This window comes from Arachis hypogaea, chromosome 13 (assembly GCF_003086295.3).
Source record: "Arachis hypogaea cultivar Tifrunner chromosome 13, arahy.Tifrunner.gnm2.J5K5, whole genome shotgun sequence".
Lineage (NCBI taxonomy): Eukaryota > Viridiplantae > Streptophyta > Magnoliopsida > Fabales > Fabaceae > Arachis > Arachis hypogaea.
Genome location: NC_092048.1, coordinates 70,360,655 through 70,383,565, shown reverse-complemented (window position 1 = coordinate 70,383,565; position 22,911 = coordinate 70,360,655). Strand labels below are relative to the sequence as shown.

The 22,911-nt window shown below is 38.1% G+C and overlaps 1 non-coding gene across 1 annotated transcript; it reads left to right on the top strand.

Moving 5' to 3' along the window:
• Positions 1-18,488: 18,488 nt before the first annotated feature.
• Positions 18,489-18,596, top strand: LOC112738575 (small nucleolar RNA R71). The gene has a single exon (XR_003169528.1). It is a non-coding gene; the product is annotated as a small nucleolar RNA R71 (small nucleolar RNA).
• The last annotated feature ends 4,315 nt before the right edge of the window (positions 18,597-22,911 follow it).

Genomic DNA, 22,911 nt, shown 5'->3' with positions numbered 1-22,911 from the left:
TCTTGTCATTTGTCATTTTATAACCATTTCATGAATCTTGTGGATCTTGATTTGTTAATGTTGCATTGATGATTTTCATGATTAATTGTGTTGTTTGAGTGATTTTATATTGATAATTGTTAGTGGGTATTTGTGATCTCAATTTAATTGCAATTTAAATATGTCTTTTAGTAACGCTTACCATGTGTTTGATGAAATGTTTCCTTTGATTATGGAGTAGTCTTCTTTACTCTTGGCCTAGGCTAAGGGAATTAGGTAAACTTGAGTCATTGGGTCTAATGGATTTGATGATTTGGGAGCCCTTAGTGGTCAATTTGATAACCATTGACACTAACCTACTACTAAGTCAATTAGTAGCTAGGTTGGACCTTATGGGTTGATGTTGATTAAACCATTTAATATACTTCAAGTATAGAAGTAAACTTAATGAGTTTGGTTCCTCATAATTGTCAAGATATAGTTATTAGACAAGGATGGTGACCACAATTCCCATGCCTAGCTAAGAGTTGCTATTATTATTCTCATTTGAAAACTCAAAAATCCCAATTGCTTGTTTTAGTTATAGTTATTTGTTTAGTTTTAGAGTAGAATTATATTGGATATTATCGTATTAGTTTGGAATTTCTCACATCTTGCTTTAGTCACTTGAATTAGTTCCTTGCATTTTAGATTATTTACTTGTTAAGACTCTTAGTTTAAATTCTTGCTCATGATTTGCAACCCTGGAATTCTAACCAATGTTGAAGCACATGTTTGCCTATTCCTTGTGAGATGACCCGAGGTTTGAATACTTCGGTTACTTTTATTGGGGTTGAACTTGTGACAACCAATTCCTTCAAAATTTGATTCGCGAATTATTTGTCGGTTGAGGGCTATACTTGCAATGCAACAATCTTGTGAAATTCCTTACCGACGGTATCCGTGCCATCAATAATTCATCAAAAGAAAAAGAGAAAAAAAATAAAAATAAAAGAAAAAAATGTAGAAAAATAAAAAGAAAAAAATAATAGAAAAAGAAAAAGAAAGAAAAAGAAAAGTAATAAAAAGAGGACAAAATGCCGCAAAGTAAAGTTCAATAATAATCAATTCATATGTGTTGTGATCAAAAAGAGAATGCATGAGTGTGTGAAAAAGTGAAGAATGGGTAGTTCGGTATGCTCTAAATAGTATAGGTTGTCATAGGTTAGGTGAGAAGTTTAAGTTAATCAAAGATTCAAATTTCAAGCTCACTTGACCATATGCATCCTTACCTTGACCCTAGGCCCATTACAACTTATGGATAAGTCCTCATGATATTTGTATGCATGCATAAAATATTTGTTGATTGTTAGATAAAAAATAAATCTTGGAAAGTATGATTAGAGGAGAATTGAGTGAATCAACCCTATATACTTGAGTGACTAGAGTGGATACACATCCGGTGAGGGTTTGATCGCTTAATTACATGTTTTCACCTATAATTATCTCTTTTCTTGCAAGTTTGTAAATTCTGTTCAATAACTCAAATCAATTGTGGACTTGACTTGGTTGTGAATACCTTTATCCCTTATGCTTATATATGTATTCTTGGAAATTGATTTATTTTGACCAAGTGGTTGCATTCATTTAGATAGGTGCATGTAGGTAGATTGCATATAGATAGTTTGCATTGAATAAATGTCGATACTTTTTGTTTCTTTCTTGAGTTTAGCATGACGACATGCTTGGTTTAAGTGTGGGGAGGTTTGATAAACCCCAATTTTGTGGTTTATCCTGTGCTTAATTTAGGAAATTTTATCAACTTTTCTCATATTTATTCAATGAAATAGCATGCTTTTGTAATTCTCCCTAAATTTGTGCTTAAGAGTGAAAACATGCTTTTCAGGCCTTTAATTTGTGATATTTTATTCACTTTAATCCCATTCGATGCCTTGATATGTTTGTTGAGTGATTTCAGATTCTTAAGGCAAGTATTGGATGGAAAAAGTGAAGATAAAAGCATGCAAAGTGGAGAATTCATGAAGAAATGAGCATTTGGAGAATTCATGCACGCGTCACCCACGCGTACGCGTGAGGAGGGAATCTGCCAGTGACGCGCACGCGTCGTCCACACGCAGGCGTGATGCTGATCGCGTGGCCTCATTAAAGTGAATTCGCTAGGGGCGATTTCTGAGCTTTACAGGCCCAATTCTAACTCATTTCTAAAGCTATTTGATGCAGAACTCAAGATGCGTCAAGGGAGAGCAATTAGTTTAGGTTAGGATGATGCTTTAGGTAGTTTTCCCTCTTCTCTCTAGAATTAGGGTTGTTAGGTTAATTTTCTTCCTATATTTAGGTTTTAATTCTTGTTTTCATCTAGTTTTCCTTGCAATTTCTTGTTTCTACATCTTTGCTTTCTTAGTTTTACTTGTTATTTCCTTTATTTTGTTGCTTTTATGTTTATGAGCACTCTTGTTAATTTCCCATTTCCTTTAATGCAATTTTATGTTTTATGTTCTTTGAATGCTTTCTTGAGTAGTTATTGTTAATTTCTTGCATTGGGTAGAAATAGATTTTATTATTTCTTGCAATTTATGATGCTTTCCTTTTATGCCTTCCAATTGTTTGATAAAATACTTGGCTTAGGTTTAGAGTAGCTTTTTGAGCATTCTTGGCATGGAAAGAGAAAATAGGTGCTTTTGAGTCATCAATACCCAATTTAGATTGGTGATCTAGAGTTGTTAGTTAATATTATTTTCATTGACTCTAGTCTCTTGATAATTCAATTAGTAAGTTGATTATGACTTTTGGATTAAGATTAACTAGTCTTATTTGACTTTCTCTCAAGTGAAGAATACATTATACCTTCTTCCAATGTTGGAGATGACTAAATAGGATTAGCTCTTGTTAATCATTGTATGATAATTAATGATTAGTATACAAAGCCTATATTCTCAATCCTTGCGATAAATGTCTCTCTTTATTATTTGCTTTCTTTAGTTGTTTTCTTACTTTTCTTGCCATTTATTTTCTTGCCCTTATATGCAAACCACCCCTTGGATACCATAACCAATAATGTGCATACCTCACTGTAATTCCTTTGAAAGACGACCCGAGATCTAATACTCTCGGTGTTTTTATTGGTTTACACTCATGACAAACAAAATTAAACTTTGATTGAGCATTACTGGTCGTTTTGGAACTATACTTGCAACGAAGTCATTTCTCTTTTACTGAGAAAAAAATTCTAAGCCGACGATTTTGCTCTTTCAGTGTTCTTTCTTGGTATTCAAGTTGTTCTTGTTTCTTTTCTTGTTTTGATCTTAAAATTTTCAAGTTTGGTGTCTTTTGGTATTTTTCTTTTAAAATTTCAAAAAAATAGTGTCTTTAATCTAAAAATTTTATGTTTGGTGTCTTTTGGTTATTTTTCTCTTTCTTCATTAATTTAAAAAAAAACAAAAAATAAATATCTTTCCTATCTTTATTAAAAAAATTTCAAAAATATTGCTTTCTTTTTTTATTTTGATTTAAAAATTTTTAATGTTTGGTGTTTTCTTGTTAGTAAATTCAAATTTCAAATCTTATCTTCTTAAATTTTTTCAAATCTTTTCTTTTTATTTGATTATTTCTTATCTTATCTTTCTTTTAAATTTTAACACTCAAAACTTTTTCAAATCTTTATCTTATCTTTGGTTTATCTTTCTTTAAATTTTAAATCATTATCTTATCTTATCTTAATTTTAATTTTCAAAATCAAATCTTTTCAAAATTCAAATCTTTTCAATTCCTATCTTATCTTGTTGACTTTTTCTTCCTAATTTTAAATTTCAAAATTTTAAAATCAAATCTTTTTCAAATCTCCTATCTTATCTTATTTTCAAATATTTCTTAATTAGTTACTTGTTTTCTCTTCCTTCTTTTTCAAAACCTCCTAACTAATTCCTCTCTCTTCTATTTTCGAAAACTTCTCATCTCTTTCTCTTTCTTCTTTTTCAAAAATCACATTCAAATTTTCAAATCATTTTAATTCAATTAATAATTAAAATAAAAACAAAAATATTTTAATTCTATTTTCTCTTTTTATTTCTTAAATTTTCGAATTCTTTTTCTCATTCCTCTATCCTCATTCTTCTTTCTTCTTCACATCTCATAGGGAGTTCTCTATCCATTGACATTGAAACTCCCATTCTCTTTCTTTCTTATTCTTCTTTCTCTTATTTATGAGCAGGAACAGAGATAAAGAACCTCTCTTTGTTCCTGATCCTGAACCTGAGAAGACCCTAAGGAGGCGTTTGCAACAAGTTAAAGCACAACACTCCAGAAGAGATCTCATAGAACTTTTCGAACAAGAAACTGAAAATACAAACATGACAGCCGAACAAAATAATGGAGTAGATGCAAGGAAGGTTCTTGGTGACTTTACTACACCCATTTCTGACTTCTATTAAAGAAGTATCTCCATACCTACCATTAGAGAAAATAAATTTGACTTTAAGCCTCAGTTAGTCTCTCTAATGCAACAGAATTGCAAATTCCATGGACTTCAACTGGAAGATCCACATCAATTTCTATTTGAATTCTTGCAAATCTGTGATACTGTTAAGAACAATGGAGTGGATCCTGAGGTCTACAGGCTTATGCTTTTTTCCTTTGCTGTTAGAGATAGAGCTAGGATATGGTTGGATTCTCAACCTAATGAAAGCCTAGACTCTTGGAAAAAGTTATTCAATACTTTCTTATCCAAGTTCTTTCCACCTCAAAAGATGAGCAAGCTAAGGATGAAAGTTCAAACCTTCAGACAAAAAGAGGGTTAATCCCTCTATGAAGCTTGGAAAAGATACAAGCAACTGATCAGGAGATGTCCTCCTGACATGCTCTCAGAATGGGCTATCCTAAGTATTTTCTATGATGGTCTATCTAAGATGTCCAAGATGTCATTGGACCACTCTGCTGGTAGATCACTCCACTTAAAGAAAACGCCTGAAGAGGCGTAGGAACTCATTAAAATGGTTGCAAACAACCAATTCATGTATGCTTCTAAGAGAAACCCTGTGAACAATAGGGTAGTTCAGAATAAAGTAGTCTTGGAAGTTGACACTCTAAATGCCATATTGGCTCAGAATATCATGACCCAACAAGTCAATATGATCTCTCAGCATCTGACTGGAGTGCAAGCTGCAGCTGGTAGCACTCAAGACACCTCCTATGATGGAGATGCCTATGATCCAGATCAACCCATGATGGAAGAGGGGAATTACATGGGAGAACCCTATGGAAACTGATACGCACAAAACTTGTCTCTCAAAAAATTTTCTTCGGCAAGTGTACCGAATTTGTCGTCAAGTAAAAACTCACAATAGAGTGAGGCCGAATCCCACAGAGATTGATTGATCAAGCAACTTTAATTAGAGGAATGTTCTAGTTGAGCCAACCAGAATTTGATTTGAGATTTACAGAAAATTAAATGGCGGGAGAGTAAATAGCAGAAACAGTAAATGCTAGAAATAAAGAGCTGAATGTAAATGGCGGAAAGTAAATTGCAGAATCTTAAACGGGAATGGGGTAACTGCTCATAAAAGTAAATGGCAGAAATTAAAGAGAATGGGTAAGATCAGAAATGGGGAGTTCATTGGGCTCAGGAGATGTTACATTCTCCGGATCAAGTTCATTTTCATCTTTTCCTCAATCAATGCATTCATTGATCTCCTTGGCAATCTTAAGTGATCGAATTCCAATTTCTTGGTAATTCAATCTCTCAAATCTTGATCAATAGCCAATTCCTTGGTCAATTGCTCATGAGAAGAGATGAAATATGGTCACTGATTATACCACATGCATTTCCCAAATCAAGTGTTCGTAGGATTATAGTCACATATCCATCCAAACCCAATTTGGTCCAGCATGAGAAAGCATTTCTAGCATGATCTCTTCATTCCTCTTTCAAGGTCCAGAAGAGATCCAAGTATGAATAGCTTCTTTTCCAAGATAACTACCCAATTGGATGAAGATCAAAAGCTTTCTAGTAAAATCAAGAGAAAAGATAGAAGAAGGAGAATGAAAACTAATATTGATCCATCAAATTACAACAGAGCTCCCTAACCCAACGAAAGGGGTTTAGTTGTTCATAGCTCTAGAAAATGAAAACCAAGATGGAGAATACATGATGAAAATAAAACTAAAAGTGCAGAGAAAGTAAAATACAGAGAGTAGTTCTATGCCAAAGGCTCCCTAAAGTTTCCAACTCCCTAACTAATTCAAAGCTACTCCTATATATACTACTCTTCTCATCTTCTAGTTGGCTCTTCAAGTCTTGGGCATGGGCCTCTGAATCTTGAGTTTGAAGCATTTATCCTTTTCATTGGGCTTAGCTTTGCTTGCAGAGAGAAAAGGTGAAGTAGGCAGGGACTTTGACTCAGGACGTTAGTGGTGTCAACGTTAAGTGAAAGTGTGGGTTCGAGAACGTTAGTGACAATCACCTTTTTCACTAACGTTCCTAACCCAAATATGATCACGTTGACTTCAACGTTAGTGGCACTAACGTGACCACTAACGTTGCCTCTTGGTCCTTCGCACACGTTATTGGGACTTACCTTTCCCAATAACGTGGAGAGTCCTCCCTTGTCCCTACGTTAGAGCCCACGTTAACTAGGTTAACGTGGCTTCTAACGTAGTAGTGCCAATTCTTCAAGAACGTTAGTGACACTTACCTTTGTCACTAACGTTCCAATGTGCCCCTTTCCCACGTTAGAGTCCACGTTAACTAGGTTAACATGGCTTCTAACGTAGTAATGCTAGCCATCCCCAACGTTAGTGACAAAGGTGAGTGTCACTAACGTTGGCTCATCATCTCTTTATCCATGTTAGCTTCCATGTTAACTAAGTTAACGTGGGAGTTAACGTTGCTCATGGTGGCTCTTGGTGGTTCACCCCAACGTTAGTGACAAAGGTAAGTGTCACTAACGTTGGCTATCAATTGCTCTCTCCACGTTAGCTTCCACGTTAACTAAGTTAACGTGGCTTATGGAGGCTTGGCCAACGTTAGTGACAAAGGTGAATGTCACTAACGTTGGCTTCTCTTTTTCTTCTTAACGTTAGAGTCCACGTTAACTAAGTTAACGTGGCAACTAACGTGGCCAATTATGAGCTTGGTCCAACGTTAGTGAGAAAGGAGAGTGTCACTAACGTTGGCTTTGTTGTCTTCTTCCATGTTAGAGTTCACGTTAACTTAGTTAACGTGACTCTTAACGTGGGCTTATGATGGCTTCGAGGGCGTTATTGGCGATTACCTTTCTCATTAACTTTGCAAGTTAGCACCCATTCCACGTTAGAGGTCACGTTAGTTGGACTAACGTGACTGCTAACGTGGTTCTTCTTTGCTTCCTTTGTCCTGAAATCAAGCAACAAAGTGCATCAAAGTTCTAGTCTAAGTCATGAGTCATGCATCATCCAATTTGTCATATAATTCATGCAAAATTCTCATGAAATCATGTAAAGTGCACAATGTATGCTTGAATTAAGATGTAAGTGAATATCTACCCAAAACTAGCTTATTTTCTAAGAAAATGCATGAAACTACCTTAAAAATAGTAAAGAAAAGGTCAGTGAAACTGGCCAAAATGCCCTGGCATCACAACACCAAACTTAAAGCTTGCTTGTCCCTAAGCAAGTACTAGAACAAGAGAAAGATGAATGGAATGCCAAGAGAAATGAGTCATTCTTGTGGAAGTCATGTTCCTGGTTTTATGGTGGTTTCATGTATAGCAACTTAGGTTCATTCCTTCACTGGCTTTCAGACCTTTATCATGTTCTAGAATACTCACTTGATTGCATCCCATGAGACTTTTATTCATTGATCCTTTTGTTGTCATTTCAGGGCTTATTTGTGTTCTTAGGCTAAGTGCTCTGTAAGGGGGCAACTCTTTGGAATAAGCTTTCAGCCAACACTCCCGAACCAGTTGGTTCAAGGTGCTAGGTGTTGAAGCACCCCTAAGGACTTACTTCCTCAAGTCTCTCCCCCATACATACACACCACAGGCACATGGTTTGTTTATTTTCTTTCCTTGAGGTCTTGGTGTCCAGCACCTCTTTGGGTTACTAAATGTTCTGTAGCAAAGATTGGTATTGATAGTGGACTTTCAGCTGATAATCCTGGGTTAGTTAACCCATGTTACCAGGTGATAAAGCACCCCTGAGAGCTTAGTAATCCAAGCAGATCCTTGGTACAGGAACACCATAGACACATCCCTCAAGACTCAAACCCTTGGTACCTAGCCTCTTTTCTTGCTATTTTTCTTTTATTCTTCAACTTTGATTGTTCTTTCCCTTTTTCTTATTAGGATCTTGTTATTTAGCTAGTCTCATGGGGTGTGTTCAAGCATATGATTCATGACAGATAGTTGTCTTCCCACCTTGTGGTTGAACCAACTTAGCTAACTTATGACCACACCACAAACTCAGGGACTTACTCCATAGTATGAACTCCACTCTGGTCTTTTATAAAACACTCATTCTCTTTTCATTTGATTCAAAAGGATAAGCATACAATTAAGTAAGGAAATGATGCAGTAATGAAATTCAGACTAGAAAACACAGCCCTAATCAACAAAAAGTTTAAAAGACAGAATTGAAAAAGGTTCAAACTAACATGGAAGCATGTTCTATTTCATACAAGATCTTCCTTATTTAAAGCATAGAAAAAGATTGACCAAAGAAGGAACTCCACCACCTTTTACTCATATGGTTGCCCATGCTCCCCTTGTTGAGTCATCCATCTTGAGAGTGATTCCTCTTCAATTTGGAATGTTAACTCAGGCAGTATCTTCTTGAGCTTTATCCGTTTGAATTCGAGTTCATGGAACGCAGTTTTGAATCTCTTCTCGTCGAAAGGAATGCTCTCCACTGGTTCCTTCCTCTTTTGCCTCTTGGAGCTTGATGCTGCCATGAATTTGAGTTGCTGTGTGAAGAGAGTGGAAGGTACGGATAGATAAGGAATTTGGTTGGTTAGGACAAGGTGTGATTTGGATGCCGAAAGTGTGAAGTGTGGAGAATGGGGGTTTGAGTGTGAAGGGAAAGTATGGACTGGGACTCACTTATATAGGGAAATGATGAGGGAATGAAGGGTATGGATTGATATGGTGGTTGTTGGATGGACGGATGGGGTTTTGCAGGGGATGAGCACAAGGATCATCGTCTTTATGAGGGGGCTTGGTTCGGTCTTCAAGGGTCTCATTCTTTTCAATGTTGCATGGCAACATTTTCCAATGCATCCCTCCTTGATGCACGTGTGTAGTACCCTCCTCTTGTGGTGTCCGAACCTTTCTCATTTAATTGTCCAATCAATCCTCTTCAATGCTCCTTTCCCTTTTCCTATAAAAAATAAGAAAAATTAATATCATTGAGAAATTAAACTTTATGGCTAGAATAATAAAGAAAACGAACTAGATTGTTTATTCATGAACACCAACTAACTAACTAACTGTGTATCCTTATATGCATATTGGTGGCACCTTGGGTGACACCAAACTTAGTTTGTAGCACTGTGATGAAAAAGTTTTGTTCAAGGCTCCGAGATTAGCATGCTCTGGTTTGCATTCATGCTCTCTCGGCATGCTTTGAACACCAAACTTATTCTTCACTATATACTGCCTAATAAGGATTTCACCAAGTGTTTGTCAAGTTTCGGTTGGGATTCATGAATATTGACTTATTCACTATTTTCTAAAAGCATATAAAACATGGGTTGCCTCCCATGAAGCGCTTCTTTAGCGTCACTAGCTTGACGTTTCTCCTTCATCAGGGAGGTTGATAATGCTTTAAGTCTTCTCCTCTGGCAGTAGACCTATATCCAGTGGTTGTATCAATGATCTCTACATGTTCTAAGGAGAGAACTCTGTTGATAGTGAAGACCTTAGGTAACTGAGATGGTACAGTGGGGAGATCAGGGGGGATATCTGGGAAGTAAGCTGAGATCACTTTATCCCCTGGAGAGAAGTCCTCGGTAGGGATCTTCTTATTCCTCCACCTCCTTGGTACCTTCATCTTTGTTCCTTGTGATGTTGTCTTACTCCTTGTGACCTTCTCCTCTAAGGAAATGTGGTTACTGGTCTCATATGATTCTGCTGGTTTGGGTTCCTCCTGATTTTCTTTGAGCTGTGGCAATTGCTGTTTGCCTTGTTCATCAATCAAGGGAGTCCCCAGATGTGCTGGTTGTGCTTCAGTGCTTGTTTCTTCATTCAATATCTCACTATGATTCTTCCTTGGTTCCTTGTTCTCTTGATCTATTTCTTGTGAGAGTTTGAAGACATTAAAGCTGGGTTGTTCATCATGGATCTTCAAAATTAGCTCCCCTCGCTCTACATCTATGAGTGCTCTGGCTGTAGCTAGGAATGGTCTTCCCAATATGATTGGGTGAGTGTGACTCTCTTCCATGTCCAATATGACAAAGTCTGTTGGGAGGAAGTATTTCCCAACCTTTACCAACACATTTTCCACCACTCCTATTGCTTGTTTTTGAGTTTTATCAGCCAGCCTGATGACTACATCTGTGGGCATTATCTCATTGATCTGCAGCCTCTTCATAAGGGATAAGGGCATTAAGTTGATGCTTGCTCCCAAATCACAGAGTCCCTTATCAAACATGGTTTCTCCGATGGAACAAGGAATGTAGAAACTCCCTGGGTCCTTTCTTTTTGTAGGCAACTCTAGTTGAATGAGGGCGCTGCACTCCTTGTTCATCACTATAGTTTGGCCTCCCTTGAGTGAGCTTTTCCTGGGAAGCAGTTCCTTTATATACTTGATGTATGCAGGCATCTGTTGGATGGTCTTGATGAATGGTATGTTTACATGCAGAGATGTAAACAAGTCAAGAAATCTTGAGTATATTCTCTTCTCCACAGCACCATTGAGTAGTTGGGGAAAGGGTGCATAGAGTCTCAGCAGCTCCTGTTGTGAGATTTTTAGTTCTTGGTGATCTTTTTCCTTCTTCTCTGCTGAGGTATCTCCAGGTTGTTCTGACGGCTTGTTTGGCTTGTCTTCAGTCTCCTTACCACTTATAGTGACCATTTTGCAATCTTCCCATCTTACTTTCTTTGTTTCACCTCTCGGATTTTTCTCTGTGTCACTTGGGAATCCATCTATAGGTTTGAGAATCTGCTCAGAGAGATACCCACTTGAGATTCCAACCTCTTGATGGTGTCTCCCTGGTTCTTAAAATTTGCTTGCACTTCCTCCTTGAACACCTTGTTGTCTTGAATCTCTTTGCATATGCCTTCAAGCAGGTTCTCAATCCTTGAGAGTCTGTCATCAGATGATGGTAGGTTGGGATTAGAGGTAGAAGGATGGGGAGTGTTATTTTGGTTTTGATATGGATGTGGAGAGGTATTATTATGGTGGTGTTGATATGTTCTCTGTGTGAATTGTTGGTGAGCTGCATTGTTGTTGGGGTTGTGACGTCTCTGATCTTGGCTTTGATCTTGTTGATTCCCCCACCCAAAGTTTGGGTGATTCCTCCAACCAGGGTTGTAGGTCTTGGAGTATGGGTCATGATTTTGTCTAGGTGAATTCCCAATATAGTTGGCTTGCTCCTGCTCACTCTCTGCCTCTGCATTCACTCCCTCTTGGGTTGTTGATGAGGTGGTGATTGCTGCTACTTGGTTCCTCTCCATCTTCTTGGTAAGGTCAGCTAACTGCTTGGTAATGAGCTTGTTTTGGGCCAGCAGAGCATCTACATTGTTTAGCTCCATCACTCCTCTAGTGTTCCCTCTTTCGGAGGCATAGAAGTAGTCATTCTCTGCTACAGTTTCAATGACATCTATGGCCTCCTCAATGGTCTTCTTATTGTTCAGAGATCCTCCGGATGAGTGGTCTACTGCTTTCTTTGATTCATAAGAAACGCCTTCATAGAAAATGTGTAGCTGCACCCATTCATTGAACATATCTGGTGGACACCTCCTTGTTAGGTCCTTGGTATGCGAAATTGTTACTCAGGTTGTGAATTATTGTTCGAAATTGATTCCCTGGCGATGGCACCAAAAACGGATGCACAGAACCATGGTCTAAACATATCTTCACAACTTTCCATAACTAACCAACAAGTGCACTGGGTCGTCCAAGTAATACCTTACGTGAGTAAGGGTCGAATCCCACGGAGATTGTTGGTATGAAGCAAGCTATGGTCACCTTGTAAATCTCAGTCAGGCGGATATAAAATAGTTATGTAGTTTTCGAAATTTAGTAATAAAAGTAGGATAGAAATACTTATGTAAATCATTGGTGAGAATTTCAGATAAGCGTATGGAGATGCATTCGTTCCTCTGAACCTCTGCTTTCCTATTGTCTTCATCCAATCAGTCTTACTCCTTTCTATGGCTGGCTTTGTGTAAGGATGTCACCGGTGCCAATGGCTACTTTCAATCCTCTCGGGAAAATGGTCCAAATGCTCTGTCACAGCACGGCTAATCGTTTGGAGGTATCACCCTTGTCGTTGGTTGCATCATATTCCTCTCTATGAAAATGGTCTGATCCGCTGTCACTGCATGGCTCTTGGAGGTTCTCGATCATACTGGAATAGAATTTACTATCCTTTTGCGTCTGTCACTACGCCCAGCACTCGCGAGTTTGGAGTTCGTCACAGTCATTCAATCCCAGAGTCCTACTCGGAATACCACGGACAAGGTTTAGACTTTCCGGACTCTCATGAATGCCGCCATCAATCTAGCTTATACCACGAAGATTCTGCTTAAGAGATCTAAGAGATACTCATTCAATCTAATGTAGAACGGAAGTGGTTGTCAGGCACGCGTTCATAGGGAATGATGATGATTGTCACGTTCATCACATTCAGGTTGAAGTGTGAATGAATATCTTAGAAGCGAAATAAGATGAATTGAATAGAAAACAGTAGTACTTTGCATTAATCTTTGAGGAACAGCAGAGCTTCACACCTTAATCTATGGAGTGCAGAAACTCTACCGTTGAAAATACATAAGTAATGAAGGTCCAGGCATGGCCGAATGGCCAGCCCCCAAACGTGATCAATAGATCAAAAGATAATCCAAAGATGTCTAATACAATAGTAAAAGGTCCTATTTATAATAAACTAGCTACTAGGGTTTACAGAAGTAAGTAATTGATGCATAAATACACTTTCGGGGCCCACTTGGTGTGTGCTTGGGCTAAGCTTGAAGTCTACACGTGGAGAGGTCATTCTTGGAGTTGAACGCCAGCTTTTGTGCCAGTTTGGGCATTGAACTCCACTTTGCAACTTGTTTCTGGCGCTGGACGCCAGAATTGGGCAGAGAGCTGGCGTTGAACGCCAGTTTTCGTCGTCTAAACTTGGGCAAAGTATGAACTATTATATATTGCTGGAAAGCCCTGGATGTGTACTTTCCAACGCAATTTCAGCCAGTCCTTCTTTAACCTCTGAATCTGATTTTTGCTCAAGTCCCTCAATTTCAGCCAGAAAATACCTGAAATCACAGAAAAACACACAAACTCATAGTAAAGTCCAGAAATGTGAATTTAACATAAAAACTAATGAAAATATCCCTAAAAGTAAGTAGATTCTACTAAAAACAAACTAAAAACAATGGCAAAAAGCGTATAAATTATCCGCTCATCGCAACACCAAACTTAAATTGTTGCTTGTCCCCAAGCAACTGAAAATCAAATAGGATAAAAAGAAGAGAATATACTATAAATTCCAAACTATCAATGAAACATAGCTCCAATCAGATGAGCGGGACTTGTAGCTTTTTGCCTCTTGAATAGTTTTGGCATCTCACTTTATCCATTGAAGTTCAGAATGATTGGCTTCTATAGGAACTCACAGTTTAGATAGTGTTATTGACTCTCCTAGTTCAGTATGATGATTCTTGAACACAGCTATTTTATGAGTCTTGGCTGTGGCCCTAAGCACTTTGTTTTCCAGTATTACCACCGGATACATAAATGCCACAGACACATAATTGGGTGAACCTTTTCAGATTGTGACTCAGCTTTGCTAAAGTCCCCAATTAGAGGTGTCCAGGGTTCTTAAGCACACTTTTTTTTTTCTTTGGACCATGACTTTAACTGCTCAGTCTCAAGTTTTCACTTGACACCTACACGCCACAAGCACATGGTTAGGGATAGCCCGGTTTAGCCACTTAGACTAGGATTTTATTCCTTTAAGCCCTCCTATCCACTGATGCTCAAAGCCTTGGGATCCTTTTTATTTGCCCTTGCCTTTTGGTTTTAAGGGTTATTGGCTTTTTGCTCTTGCCTCTTGGTTTTAAGAGCTTTTGGCTTTTTCTGCTTGCTTTTTTTTTCGCCTATTTTATTTTATTTTTTTTCTGCAAGCTTTGTTCTTTGCTGCTTTTTCTTGCTTCAAGAATCATTTTTATGATTTTTCAGATTATCAAATAACATGTCTCCTAGTCATCATTCTTTCAAGAGCCAACATATTTAACATTCTTAAACAACAACTTCAAAAGACATATGCACTGTTCAAGCATACATTCAGAAAACAAGAAGCATTGTCACCACATCAATATAATTAAACTAAGTTCAAGGATAAATTCAAAACTCATGTACTTCTTGTTCTTTTGAATTAAAACATTTTTCATTTAAGAGAGGTGATGGATTCATAGGACATTCATAACTTTAAGACAAAGTTACTAACTACTAATGATCATGTAATGAAGACACAAACATAGATAAGCACTTAACATAGAGAAAATGAAAAACGGAGAAAGTAAGAACAAGGAATGAGTCCACCTTAGTGATGGTGGCGTTTCCTTCTTGAGGAACCAATGATGTCCTTGAGCTCTTCTATGTCTCTTCCTTGTATTTGTTGCTCCTCCCTCATTGCTTTTTGATCTTCTCTTATTTCATGAAGGATGATGGAGTGCTCTTGATGTTCCACCCTTAGTTGTCCCATGTTGGAACTTAATTCTCCTAGGGAGGTGTTAATTTTCTCCCAATAGTTTTGTGGAGGAAAATGCATATGAGGCATCTCCGGGATCTCATGGTGATGAGCTTCCTGCGCCTCTTGAGCTCCATGAATGGGCTCTCTTACTTGCTCCATCTTTTTCTTAGTAATGGGCTTCTCTTCCTCAATGTGAATGTCTCCTTCTATGGAAGCTCCAGCCGAGTAACATAGATGGCAAATAAGATGAGGAAAAGCTAGCCTTGCCCCAGGAGAGGGCTTTTCGGCTATTTTGTAGAGTTCAAGGGAGATGACTTCATGAACCTCTACTTCTTCTCCAATCATGATGCTATGGATCATGACGGCCCGATCCACAATAACTTCAGATCGGTTGCTAGTGGGGATGATGGAGCGTTGGATGAACTCCAACCATCCTCTAGCCACAGGCTTGAGGTCCAATCTTCTTAGTTGAACCGGCTTGCCTTTGGAGTCAATCTTCCATTGAGCTCCTTCCACACATATGTCCATGAGGACTTGGTCCAACCTTTGATTAAAGTTGACCCTTCTAGTGTAGGGGCGTTCATCTCCTTGCATTATAGGCAAATTAAACGCCAACCTCACATTTTCCGGACTAAAATCCAAGTATTTCCCCCGAACCATTGTAACATAGTTCTTTGGATCCGGGTTCTTACTTTGATCATGGTTCTTGGTGATCCATGCATTGGCATAGAACTCTTGAACCATTAGGATGCCGACTTGTTGGATGGAATTTGTTAGAACTTCCCAACCTCTTCTTTGAATTTCATGTCGGATCTCCGGATACTCATTTTTTTTGAGTTTGAAAGGGACCTCGGGGATCACCTTCTTCTTGACCACAACATCATAGAAGTGGTCTTGATGAGCTTTGGAGATGAATCTTTCCATCTCCTATGACTCGGAGGTGGAAGTTTTTGTCTTCCCTTTCCCTTTTCTAGAGGATTCTCCGGTCTTAGGTGCCATCAATGGTAATGAAAAAACAAAAATCTTATGCTTTTACCACACCAAACTTAGAATATTGCTCACCCTCGAGCAAGAAAATAAAGAATTAGATGAAGAAGAAGAAGAGAAGATGGAGAAGAGGGGGGAGGTGTGTTTCGGCCAAGAAGAGAAGAGAGGGTTGTGTTGTGTGAAAATGAGGAAGAATGGAAGGCTTTATATAGGGAAGGGAGGGGGGGGTTAAGGTTCGGCCATATGGGTGGGTTTGGGTGGGAAATTGATTTGAATTTTGAAGGTAGGTGGAGTTTATTGGGTAGGTTTATGGGGAAGAGTGGGTGGATATGAGTGGTGAAGGGTTAATAGGGAAGAGAGATGGAGGTGATAGGTGAAGGGTTTTGGGGAAGAGTGTTTATTGGGAATAGAGGATGATTGAGAAGAGAGAAGAGAGTGAGTGGAGGTAGGTGGGGATCCTGTGGGGTCCACAGATCCTGAGGTGTTCAAGGATTTACAACCTTGCACCAAATTAGGCATGTAAAATGCCCTTGCACACAACTCTGGGCGTTCAGCGCCAGGTTGGTGCCCATTTTAGGCGTTCAACGCCCATTTGTTGCCTATTTCTGGCGTTGAACGCTAGAACCATGCTTGTTCTGAGTGTTCAGCGCCAGCTCCTCTCCAGGGTGCAATTCTGGCGTTCAGCGCCTAGATGATGCCCATTTTGGGCGTTCAGTGCCCAGATACTGCCCATTGTGGGCGTTCAGCGCCAGAACCATGCTCTGTTCTGGCGTTGAACGCCAAGCAGGTGCTTCCTCCAGGGTGTGATTTTTTTCCGCTGTTTTTGATTCTGTTTCTAAATTTTTCGTTTATTTTGTGACTCCACATGATCATGAACCTAAGAAAACATGAAAAACAAAAATAAAATTAGATAAATAAACATTGGGTTGCCTCCAAACAAGTGCTTCTTTAATGTCAATAGCTTGACAGTGGGCTCTCATGGAGCCTCACAGATGTGCAGAGCTTTGTTGAGACCTCCCAACACCAAACTTAGAGTTTGGATATGGGGGTTTGACACCAAACTAGAGCTTGACTGTGGGGGCTTTGGTTGACTCTGCTTTGAGAGAAGCTTTTTCTGCTTCCTCTCCATGGATGCAGAGAGAGATCCTTGAGTTGTAAACACAAGGTTGTCCTTATTTAATTGAAGGATCAATTCTCCTCTGTCCACATCAATCACAGCTCTTGCTGTGGCTAGGAAAGGTCTTCCTAGGATGATGGATTCATCCTCTTCTTTTCTAGTATCCAGGACTATGAAATCAGCAGGGATGTAAAGGCCTTCAACCTTTACTAACACGTCCTCTACTTGTCCATAAGCTTGTTTTCTTGAATTGTCTGCCATCTCTAATGAGATTTTAGCAGCTTGCACCCGATAGATTCCCAGTTTCTCTATTACAGAGAGGGGCATGAGGTTTATCCCTGAACCAAGGTCACATAGAGCCTTAAAGATCATGGTGCCTATGGTACAAGGTATTATGAACTTTCCAGGATCCTGTTTCTTCTGAGGCAATGTCAGTTGATCCAGATCACTTAGTTCATTGGTGAACAAGGGAGGTTCATCTTCCCAAGTCTCAATACCAAATAATTTGGCATTTAGCTTCATGATTGCACCAAGGAACTTGGCAGCTTGCTCTTCAGTAACATCCTCATTCTCTTCAGAAGAGGAATACTCATCAGAGCTCATGAATGGCATAAGGAGGTTCAATGGAATCTCTATGGTCTCTAGATGAGTCTCAGATTCCTTAGGTTCCTCAGAGGGAAGCTCCTTATTGATCACTGGACGTCCCAGGAGGTCTTCCTCCTTGGGATTCATGTCCTTCTCCTCTCTTGTGGGTTCGGCCATGGTAATTAATTCAATGGCCTTGCACTCTCCTTTTGGATTCTCTTCTGTATTGCTTGGGAGAGTACTAGGAGTGATTTCAGTGATCCTTTTACTCAGCTGGCCCACTTGTGCTTCCAAATTTCTAATGGAACACCTTGTTTCATTCATGAAACTCACAGTGGCCTTAGATAGATCAGAGACTAAATTTGCTAAGCTAGATGGATTCTGCTCAGAATTCTATGTCTGTTGCTGAGTGGATGATGGAAAAGGCTTGCTATTGCTAAACCTGTTTCTTCCACCATTATTAAAGCCTTGTTGAGACTTTTGATCCTTCCATGAGAGATTTGGGTGATTTCTCCATGATGGATTGTAGGTGTTTCCATATGGTTCACCCATGTATTTTAACTCTGCTATTGCAGGGTTCTCAGGATCATAAGCTTCTTCCTCAGAAGATGCCTCTTGAGTACTCATGGATGCAGCTTGCATTCCAGTCAGACTCTGAGAAATCATATTGACTTACTGAGTCAATATTTTGTTCTGAGCCAATATGGCATTCAGAGTATCAATTTCAAGAACTCCCTTCTTCATAGGCGTCCCATTACTCACATGATTCCTCTCAGAAGTGTACATAAACTGGTTATTAGCAACCATGTCAATGAGTACTTGAGCTTCTGCAGGCGTTTTCTTTAGGTAAATGGATCCACCTGCAGAAGTATCCAATGACATCTTTGATAGCTCAGATAAACCATCATAGAATATATCCAGGATGGTCCATTCTGAAAGCATGTCAGAAGGACACTTTTTGGTCAGCTGCTTGTATCTTTCCCAAGCTTCATAGAGGGATTCACCTTCTTTCTGTCTAAAGGTTTGAACATCAACTCTAAGCTTGCTCAGCTTTTGAGGAGGAAAGAACTTGGCTAAGAAAGTCGTGACCAGCTTATCCCAAGAGTTCAGGCTGTCTTTGGGTTGAGAGTCCAACCATATTCTAGCTCTGTCTCTTACAGCAAAAGGGAAAAGCATTAGCCTGTAGACTTCAGGATCTACTCCATTAGTCTTAACAGTATCACAAATCTGCAAGAATTCAGTTAAGAACTGAAAAGGATCTTCAGATGGAAGTCCATAAAACTTGCAGTTCTGCTGCATCAGAGAAACTAGCTGAGGTTTCAACTCAAAATTGTTTGCTCCAATGGTAGGGATAGAGATGCTTCTTCCATGTAAATTGGAATTAGATGCAGTAAAGTCACCAAGCATTCTCCTTGCATTATTATTGTTGGGTTCGGCTGCCATCTCCTTTACTTGTTCGAAATTTTCAGTAAGGTTGTCTCTGGATTGTTGTAATTTAGCTTCTCTTAGTTTTCTCTTCAGAGTCCTTTCAGGTTCTGGATCAGCTTCAACAAGAATGCCTTTTTCTTTGTCCCTGCTCATAAGAAAGAGAAGAGAAAAAGAAAAGAAGAGGAATCCTCTATGTCACAGTAAAGAGGTTCCTTATTGTTAGTAGAAGAAGAAAAGAAGAAAAAAAATTCGAACACAGATAGAAGAGGGGGTTCGAATTTGGTGAGTGATGTGAGGAAGAGATGTTAGTAGATGAATAAATAAATAGAGTAAGATGAGAGAGGAAGAGAATTTTCGAAAATTATTTTTAAAAAGAGTTAGTGATTTTCAAAAATAGCTTTTGAAAAAGGTTAGTAATTTTCAAAAATTAAAATCAAAAATTAAAATAATTGGTTAATTAAAAAGAATTTTTGAAAAAGAGGGAAGATATTTTCGAAAATTAGAGAGAGAGAGAGAGTTAGTTAGGTGGTTTTGAAAAAGATAAGAAACAAACAAAAAGTTAGTTAGTTAGTTGAAACAAATTTTGAAAAGATAAGAAGTTAGGAAGTTAGAAAAGATATTTTGCAATCACTTTTTTGAAAAGGGTAAGATAAGAAGATATTTTTGAAAAGATATGATAGAAATTAGTTTTTGAAAAAGATTTGATTTTTAAAATCTCAATTAATGACTTGATTCACAAGAAATCACAAGATATGATTCTAGAACTCAAAGTTTGAATCTTTCTTAACAAGCAAGTAACAAACTTGAAATTTTTGAATCAAAACATTAATTGATGATGTTATTTTCGAAAATATGATGTAAGATTAAGAAAATGATTTTTGAAAAATATTTTTGAAATTTTCGAAAATAACTAAAAAAAATTGAAAAAAAGATTTGATTTTTGAAAAAGATTTTGAAAAAGATAAGATTTTTTTTTTTAAATTGAAAATTTGATTTGACTCATAAAAACAACTAAATTTTTAAAATTTTTGAAAAAGTCAAATCTAATTTTCGAAATTTTAAGAGAGAAAAAGGGAAAGATATTTTTTTTTATTTTTGAATTTTTATGATGAGAGAGAAAAACAAGAAAAATGATGCAATGCATGAAAGTTATGGATCAAAACAATGAATGCATGCAAGAATGCTATGAATGTCAAGATGAATACCAAGAACACTATGAAGATCATGATGAACATCAAGAACACATTTTTGAAAAATTTTTAATGCAAAGAAAACATGCAAGACACCAAACTTAGAATTCTTTAATGCTTAGACATAAAGAATTCAGGAATGCATATGAAAAATAATAAAAGACACAAAACATGCAAATGCAAAGATCAAACAAGAAGACTTACCAAGAACAACTTGAAGATCATGAAGAACACTATGAATGCATGAATTTTTTCGAAAATATGCAAGATGAACATGCAATTGACACCAAACTTATAACATGACTCAAGACTCAAACAAGAAACACAAAAAATATTTTTGATTTTTATGATTTTCTAAATTTTTTTGGAATTTTTTCGAAAATTATTTTGAAAAAGAAAAATAAGGATTCCAAAATTTTTAATATGAATTCCAGGAATCTTATGCTCTTTAGCCTAAAGCTCCAATCAAAGGGTCAGGCATGGCTTAATAGCCAGTCAAGCTTTAGTATGTAACTCAGACATGACACGCCTGACATGCCCTACACAGAAGAATTAGACATGGCTTTACAGCCAGCCAGGTTTCCACATGCTTCATGAAACACTAGAATTCATTCTTAAAAATTCTGAAGAAAAATATATTTTTTGAAAACATTTTTATTTAAAAAAAAATTTTTTTTTTCGAAAACAAAGGAGAAATTTTTGAAAGAATTTTAAAAATTTTTTGAAAATAAAACAAAAAGAAAATTACCTAATCTGAGCAACAAGATGAACCGTCAGTTGTCCAAACTTGAACAATCCCCGGCAACAGCGTCAAAAACTTGGTATGCGAAATTGTTACTTAGGTTGTGAATTATTGTTCGAAATTGATTCCCTGGCGATGGCACCAAAAACGGATGCACAAAACCATGGTCTAAACATATCTTCACAACTTTGCATAACTAACCAGCAAGTGCACTGGGTCGTCCAAGTAATACCTTACGTGAGTAAGGGTCGAATCCCACGGAGATTGTTGGTATGAAGCAAGCTATGGTCACCTTGTAAATCTCAGTCAGGCGGATATAAAATAGTTATGTAGTTTTCGAAATTTAGTAATAAAAGTAGGATAGAAATACTTATGTAAATCATTGGTGAGAATTTCAGATAAGCGTATGGAGATGCATTCGTTCCTCTGAACCTCTGCTTTCCTGCTGTCTTCATCTAATCAGTCTTACTCCTTTCTATGGCTGGCTTTGTGTAAGAATGTCACCGGTGCCAATGGCTACTTTCAATCCTCTCGGGGAAAATGATCCAAATGCTCTGTCACAGCACGGCTAATCATCTGGAGGCATCACCCTTGTAGTTGGTTGCATCCTATTCCTCTCTGTGAAAATGGTCCGATGCGCTGTCACTGCATGGCTAATCATCTTGGAGGTTCTCGATCATACTGGAATAGAATTTATTATCCTTTTGCGTCTGCCACTACGCCCAGCACTCGCAAGTTTGGAGTTCGTCACAGTCATTCAATCCCAGAGTCCTACTCGGAATACCACAGACAAGGTTTAGACTTTCCGGACTCTCATGAATGCCGCCATCAATCTAGCTTATACCACGAAGATTCTGATTAATAGATCTAAGAGATACTCATTCAATCTAATGTAGAACGGAAGTGGTTGTCAGGCATGCGTTCATAGGGAATGATGATGATATTCACGTTCATCACATTCAGGTTGAAGTGCGAATGAATATCTTAGAAGCGAAATAAGATGAATTGAATAGAAAACAGTAGTACTTTGCATTAATCTTTGAGGAACAGCAGAGCTCCACACCTTAATCTATGGAGTGCAGAAACTCTACCATTGAAAATATATAAGTAATGAAGGTCCAGGCATGGCCGAATGGCCAGCCCCCAAACGTGATCAATAGATCAAAAGATAATCCAAAGATGTCTAATACAATAGTAAAAGGTCCTATTTATAATAAACTAGCTACTAGGGTTTACAGAAGTAAGTAATTGATGCATAAATCCACTTCCGGGGCCCACTTACTGTGTGCTTGGGCTGAGCTTGAAGTCTACACGTGGAGAGGTCATTCTTGGAGTTGAACGCCAGCTTTTGTGCCAGTTTGGGCGTTGAAATCCACTTTGTAACTTGTTTCTGGCACTGGACGCCAGAATTGGGCAGAGAGCTGGCGTTGAACGCCAGTTTGCGTCGTTTAAACTTGGGCAAAGTATGGACTATTATATATTGCTGGAAAGCCCTGGATGTCTACTTTCCAACGCAATTAGAAGCGCGCCATTTTGAGTTTTGTAGCTCTAGAAAATCCATTTTTAGTGCAGGAAGGTCAGAATCCAACAGCATCAGCAGTCCTTCTTCAACCTCTGAATCTGATTTTTGCTCAAGTCCCTCAATTTCAGCCAGAAAATACCTGAAATCACAGAAAAATACACAAACTCATAGTAAAGTCCAGAAATGTGAATTTAACATAAAAACTAATGAAAACATCCCTAAAAGTAACTAGATTCTACTAAAAACATACTAAAAACAATGCCAAAAAGCGTATAAATTATCCGCTCATCAGTCCTTAAACCTCTCCCATGTTTCATATAGAGTCTCACCATCCTGCTGCCTGAAAGTTTGAACCTCAGCTCTCAGCCTGTTGATTCTTTGAGGAGGATAGAATCTGGCTAAAAATTTGTTCACCACATCTTCCCAGGTTGTCAAACTCTCCTTAGGGAAGAATTCCAGCCATTTAGATGCCTTATC